The following is a 7,887-nucleotide window of genomic DNA, read 5'->3' on the forward strand; positions in this document are numbered from 1 at the left end:
ATAGTCACCTTCTTTTCAGATTTCATTCTCACTCTTTTGGCCAGCAGATTTGCTTCTACACTTACAACGTTCTTCTGCATATCCTCCAGTGTGGTAGGATCTCTTTCTCGTAACTGATATGCCATATCAGCATCAAAACCGTCTGGAAATTTGAGCAATGCTAACCCCATTGGTGGTTTAAAGTCAGTCGGAATAGAATTATAAACTGCATTGAACCTTACACAGTAATCTTGCAAAATTTCACTCGAATTCCTTTTGATATTTCATACTCAGATAAAATTTGGAGTGGGTTCTTCTTTACCTCCAACCGGTCTAGGAATTGTCTATGCATAATCGACAAAGTGTTGATAGAGGCTGCTAGTAAAGCTTGGAACCATTTTCGAACCTCGCCTCCAAAACTTTGCACAAATAATCTCATGGTCAAATTTTCTGCATCTACCTCATGAAGGTCAAAGAAGTCATTCATTCTGTCAACATGTTGCTATGCTGTAATACTTTGAGTGGCATCAAAAAAAGGTATCTTACTTTCGTAATGGGAAGCCATGACTCGAGGTGGATTTGAAATAACGATTGGACTACTTGGGTTTAATGGAGTGGTTGATGGAGGAGTTGATGGAGGAGTAGGGGTGATAGGTCTTTGATCAGATATGATAGGTTGAAGGGGAAGGGTAGGTATAAACTGAGGTTGAGAATGAACTTCGAAACTTGATGGGAATACTGATGAACCGAGAGTAGTGGATGCCGATTCTAAAAGCTCAGGGATATTGGTAGCTATGATGGATGATTGAAGAGAATTTAAGATATATTCGTCAATTGATCTGTTTGCCCTTTCCTTTTCAATATTTGCAACAAATTCCAGATTTAGAACTGTATTATCAAGTGCAGTTTCAGATTTGGTTTCAAACAAAGAAAGATCAAAATACTCGTCAAAAGGGAGATCTTCAATAAACAACCATTGACTGGGACAAGAATGGGATCTGAAAATAGGTCTAGGACTTAGTGAAATTTCTTGTCTGAGTATTCGCGGAATGAGATTATGATTTTCAAATACAAGAGGAGGATTTGGATCAGGATTGGACCTTGTGTACCTTCTCGAAGCCAGTGTGTTCAGATTTTAGAATTTTTATTTTTTTTTACAACTTTCTATTTTAGCCTAGCAAATTCTAAAACTCATCATCCGAAGTTCAAGAATTTGATTGAAATATATTACTGGGGTGATTAGTCTTTCTTCCCTAGTATGGTTTCCACTATGTTAGAGCCTAGATTGACCTCAGGCTGAAGGGAGGCAATTCTAGGGTAACCACAAACCAAGCTTAACCTAGTAGCTAGCCCTACCAGGCTGGGAGAGGGCTCTCTCCTTATGAATCTCAGTCGAGATGATTGGATCAAGAACAAGATTTTATGCTAGGTATAGTAGCTCAAGGGTTTTGATTGAATTTGTTGGTGTTTTTTCCAGATCAGGAGGAGCTGGGCAATTTTGGGTCTAGGAAACTAAGGTAAAATCGCAGGGGATTCTATGGGGCAAGGTAGGTATGATCTTTAGCACTTTAAAGCTTGATGGGGTGAAAGGATATACTGGTGAGGAGCTAAGAAGGGATTGAGCAAGTCAATAATCCTTCCTAAACAGATGAAAACATAAACTACTGGTGTTTTCCCAAGGCAGAGCATTAAAACCTAATGTATTCCACCTATTTGACTTGAAAACAACCAATCAGAAGAGATTACATGAAAGAGGCATACATAAATAACATGTGAAAAAATTAACAGAAGAAGAAACACATGCTAAAGGCCATACCACAAGAATCCCATAAAAATAGCTACAACTTTATTAGCTTCCTGCCAAAACTTCTACAAAATGATAAGTGTTTAGTACATGAGCATCCAGCTGAATCCAACCCTTGCAAATGAGAAAGAAAATACATAATATAGAAATTAAAATCCCTCATCCTAACCATCAGGGGTCGAAACCATGAGAAGAGGAGTTGTTTCAACCATTTCTAAACAAGGACCAGGAATATAGTCAATAAAACAACTTGCCTCTATAAGTAGGGAAACTAATTCATTTGCCTCAAAACCACCTCTAACTAATGAATATACCCTCTAACACTATTTTACCATTACATTTACATGCCATGTCATCAATTACATTAGTGAAATCATCCATGAGGAGAGAGAAATCAAATTCATAGTCAAAACAGGCGAATTTTGATTTTCTGAGCAAAATGGTCAAAAGCACAGCGCCACTTTCCACTTGATTTTGGAGGCCTTACCCATAGCCAAATTGAGCCCATGATAGCTCATTTAAAATGTCTTCAAGTCTAGTTTTTGTGTTAGAGCCTAAATCTGCCTTAGGCTGAAGGAAGGCAAAATTCAGGGTAACCACAAACCACGCTCAGTCTGGTAGCTAGCCCTACCAGAACAGGAGAGGGCTCTCTCCGGGTCACGCTCAGTGAAGAATAAACAAATAGGGTCTGAGAATGACTTAAAATGGATACTGATTTTAGGCTAGTAAATAGATATGAAAAAAGGCGATTTTTGAATGACTGAATTTTCTGGGCTGTGTGGGACCAAAGGACCGCATGAGCTGGGAAATTAAATCGAAGACACAAAATAGTTCGTGAGGCAAGATAGGCAGGAAGTTTAGCAATCAGATTTAAATAATATGGAGTGGAAAGACTGCTGAGAAAGCTGAGAAGGGCATACACATGAATCCTTTTCAGACAGAAGAAGAAACACAGAGGATGAATGTTTTCCAAGGCAGAGCAATAAATTTGGATTCTACCTTTCCTAATTAAAAAAAATTCAAATGGAAATGAATATGAATGAACTGAAAAACATTACAAGTTACATATGAAACAAAGAAGAAACATATTGCTAAACTCACACCACAGGGATCTCATTAATCAGAGCTGCATCATTCTATTAATCTCCAAGCCAAAACTGTACAATGAAAATGCTGGGTTTTTCTCCACGCTATTCCCAGAAACTCCCACCATTTACAAATGAATTTCAATACAATAAATAAGCTCAGAATTGGGAAAGAAAATCGATGAAGATAGGGATTCATTTAATCATCATTAATGAACTGACGCTAAAGAGCCAACCGTTTGCCAGCGATACATTTTCCACCCAAACGACCGATGGAGAGGTCTCGGGACTCAAAACTTGCCCAAATTTCTTGTCCATGCACCATCAGTCATGATTTTTCATGCCAAATCCAATGATGTAAACTTTTTTCAATTTGGAGCTCCCTAGCAAAAGCGCACGCCACGTGCACGACGCATTGGGCTTGAGGCGCGGCGCATAGATCCTGTGCGTAGCGCTTTTTGCAGGAGACTTTTGGAGGCCTTCCTGGTGTCCAAATTGGGTGCAAGATAGCTTGTTGGAAAGGTCTTTGAGTCTAATTTCCAACCCAGCTAGAATTTTTCAATTTGGAGTTCATTTCCATTATCAAAAAGCAAATCTCCCAAGACTAGTCAAAATGTGCCAAATGAGGCTGCCTCAAGGCAGAGTGTTGTTGCAGTCAACTTTTGAAGGTGTTCCTCAACTCCAAATTGAGCTGATGATAGCTCATTGGAAGGCTCTTTGTGTCTAGTTATCATTTTACTCATCAAGCAAGTCATTGTGCTAACCAATCTAGGAGAAAACTTGATTTTCCCAAGGTCACTTTAGAGGTGCATCATTTCTCCCGAGGAAATTGTATTTTTGACATTTCTCTAAAACCATGCCACCTGTGTAAAAAGTGAAGGAGGTTTCTCTTCCTTGGCCTATTATGGACAAAAACCTCTCTCAGTTTTCCAAAATTCATCTTTTCTTGCTCAAAAACATCATTTGAGTGAATTATTGAACCTTCCTCTAGCCTACAAGTATTATTGAAGCACTTTGAGAACAACAATTTGAAAACCCTAGACCTAATGACCAAGTTGACTCTTTGCTTATCATGTGATAAAAACAAGACTGTAAATGATTTTGAGACTGTCTTAATGAACTTTAATAAACAGAGCTGAGCCAACATGACATGGCATAAGGGATAAATGAGTGACCAGGCCCTTCCGTCAGAATATGGCATGCTCCTAAATGGAATGCAGGTGATCAAGCAGAATAGGACACCTAAAAATGAAATTCAAAAAGAGTTTTGATCTCTGAGGAGGACTGACAAGACCGACTCTAACATTGGCTCCAATGGGGGATGGTAGCTCCCTGGAGGTGCCAAGAACTGCAGATCTTTGGGAGAGCAGACAGTGCCTTCGTCCATTGGGCTATGGAATCGATGACTTGACAAATCCACATGACTCAATTTATTGACTGAAACCGGACTCAGACTGACTTAATTATGGAACCAACATGACTGAAAAAACTGACTCAATGCAAAAGGAAATGACTCATGACTGACTTAACTAAAACAAGAACTTACAAAACTTGTTCAATGGTAGCAGTCCATCAAGATTCGAGGGTTTCAAATACAGCCACCTGCGTACTAATGCAATATGTAAAATCATGTGTAATGTGTCTTCCAATGCAACCAATCAAGTAGATGCCTCCTTGATTGATTCTCCTGATCAGATCTTCTAGTCAACAAAAGATATTGGTAACTGGGCATCCAAAAACACAGTTGACCATGATCTCCTTCATCAATGAATACTGTAATAATCACCTTCACTGCTAACTGCAACAGATTTGCCATTGGATCATTAAAAAAATGAAGATTTCCCTCTTGCTGAGGAAACAAGATGTCCTTTTCTTTTGATTCTGATCTTCCTTCATAATGTACTTCAGAAAAAGTATGGTACTGGTCCTCAAAATTTTTTGAACAAGTGGATGAGTAGATTTCCTCTTCAAAAAACATTTCAAAACATGAGACATATGAGGAAGAATCTGAAAGGGAATCCTGAATGGTCTGGTCTGCTGAAGTCTGAATATATTGTAGATCATCTTCATATGATATGACAGCCAGATTGTCTTTGCATTCATCAATCATGAGAAAAGAAACTTCAAATGATTCTTGAAACCCAACATTATCATTTATATCATCTACCACAAATTCATTCAGAGAAACTTTTTCACTTGCTTGAGAAAAGATCTCATCTTGCTGTTCATGAGCTGACTGGATTACCTCTTCATGAAGACTGTGTTCTGATGACATGAGAACATTTGGATCCAAAACTCTGTCTTCTTCATCCCAGATGATTTCAGCAGCAGAGTTCTCTTTCATGGGACTTAGTACAAGGTTTTCTTGGTCATCACAATCTAAATCTACATCTGAAATGGCTGTCTTAACATTATCACATTCTGAATTTGAAACTTGACTTCTCTGCATGTTGTCTTCTTCTATGGACAGATCTGAAATGACACTTTTTCTTTCATCACTTTCAGCCATATGGAAATCTTCAACCTGCTGATCTATAAAGCTGCTTACAGGACTGTCATCCTTTTCAGAAGAGGAAGAAGTTCCACCATCACCTTCTTGACCATGTGCACACTACATATCTGCGTTAACTTGAGCTGGAACATGACCATTCAAGAGTTGATCTATCTCGCCTTCAGACAGAGGAGATAATAATTTTTGTTTTCTTCTGCTCAAACATTGATTGTCTTCATTAATTTCAAGTGAAGGAGTATACAAATTTTCCTCATATTGCTGATCCATTTCATGTAATTCCTGTTGACTGTTAAGATGCAAAATTCCTTCATCTTCCACTGTACTAAAATATTGATTCTGCTGCAAATTTTCATGATCGTCTTTATGCTGCTGAAGTGGTTTGTCATACAATGCTTCCATGATTTCTCCATCCATTAAGTCATCACGCTGATAAAAATTCTCAAGATCTTCAATAAAACTATGAACATGGCTACAACAGTCCTGAACTAAAGCCAAGGATGGATACGATTCTTTATACCTTTCAAAGAATATCGTATGAAAATATTTTAAACAATGAATAGAAGCAGGTGGCAAACTTTCATACCAAGATCGGGCTTCGTCTTCCAGAGTAGCCATAAACATTTTCATCAAACAGTCTTCAGGAAAATTGATCTTTAGTTTATGCACGTGAATGTGAAATTTCACCAGATGAAGAGTAGTGTCATTACCTTCCACATTTCTGAACATAGGAAAATTCTGAAGCCAATCCACCTTGGGCATTTTATTCGAAAAACCTGGGATGTGATCTCGGCTCATGGGAGCGTATCTTCTTGCAACCCGCTCCATTTTGAAAATCTCAAAGCTACTGATTTCTTTGCAGTGGAGTCACCATGAAGGATTGATTGCTGGATTCTTCAGTGAATGGAGTCGCCAGGTGAATGATTTTAGCCTTATTATGTCTGATTGTTGTTCACCATCAACAATCAGCTCTGAACTTGAGACATGTACTGGGACAAAACAATCTTCAAGAAAACCATTTTCGTCCCCAGTGGAGTCGCCACTATGTTAGAGCCTAAATCCGCCTTAGGCTGAAGGAAGGAAAAATTCAAGGTAACCATAAACCACGCTCAGTCTGGTAGCTAGCCCTACCAGAACAGGAGAGGGCTCTCTTCGGGTCACGCTCAGTGAAGAATAAACAAATTGGGTCTGAGAATGACTTAAAATGGATACTGATTTTAGGCTAGCAAATAGATATGAAAAAAGGCGGTTTTTGAATGACTGAATTTTCTGGGCTGTGTGGGACCAAAGGACCACATGAGCTGGGAAATTAAATCGAAGACACAGAATAGTTCGTGAGGCAAGATAGGCAGGAAGTTTAGCAATCAGATTTAAATAATATGGAGTGGAAAGACTGCTGAGAAAGCTGATAAGGGCACATGCATGAATACTTTTCAGACAGAAGAAGAAACACAGAGGATGAAGTTTTTCCAAGGAAGAGCAATAAATTTGGATTCTACCTTTCCTACTTAAAAAACATTCAACTGGAAATGAATATGAATGAACTGCAAAACATTACAAGTTACATATGAAACAAAGAAGAAAAATATTGCTAAACTCACACCACAGGGATCTCATGAATCAGAGCTGCATCATTCTATTAATCTCCAAGCCAAAACTGTACAATGAAAATGTTGGGTTTTTCTCCACGTTATTCCCAGAAACTCCCACCCTTTACAAATGACTTTCAATACAATAAATAAGCTCAGAAGTGGGAAAGCAAATTGATGAAGATAGGGAGTCGTTTAATCATCATTAATGAACTGAAGCTGAAGAGCCAACCGTTTGCCAGCATTACATTTTCCACCCAAACGACCGATGGAGAGGTCTCGGGACTCAAAACTTGCCCAAATTTCTTGGCCATGCACCATCAGTCATGATTTTTCATGCCAAATCCAATGATGTAAACTTTTTTCAATTTGGAGCTCCCTAGCAAAAGCGCGCGCCACATGTGTGGCGCATAGGGATGTGGCACGGGGTATTGGGCTTGAGGGCGGCGCATAGAGCTGGTGCGTAGTGCTTTTCGAAGGAGACTTTTGGAGGCCTTCCTGGTGTCCAAATTGGGTGTAGTATAGCTCGTTGGAAAGGTATTTGAGTCTAATTTCCAACCCAGCTAGAATTTTTCAATTTGGATTTTATTTGCCCTGTCAAAAATCAAATCTCCTAAGACTGGTCAAAATTTGCCAAATGAGGCTGCCTCAAGGCAGAGTGCTGTTGCAGTCAACTTTTGAAGGTGTTCCTCAACTCCAAAAATAGCTCATAATAGCTCATTGGAAGGATATTTGTGTCTAGTTATCATTTTACTCATCAAGAAAGTCATTTTGCTAACCAAGCTAGAGAAAACTTGATTTTCCCAAGGTCACTTTAGAGGTGCATCATTTCTCCCGAGGCAATTGTATTTTTGACATTTCTCTAAAACCATGCCACCTGTGTAAAAAGTGAAGGAGGTTTTTCTTCCTTGGCCTATTTTG

The sequence above is a fragment of the Pinus tabuliformis genome, chromosome X, assembly GCF_031772625.1.
Source record: "Pinus tabuliformis cultivar Carrire ecotype Pingquan chromosome X, CPIR1, whole genome shotgun sequence".
Classification (NCBI taxonomy): Eukaryota; Viridiplantae; Streptophyta; class Pinopsida; order Pinales; family Pinaceae; genus Pinus; species Pinus tabuliformis.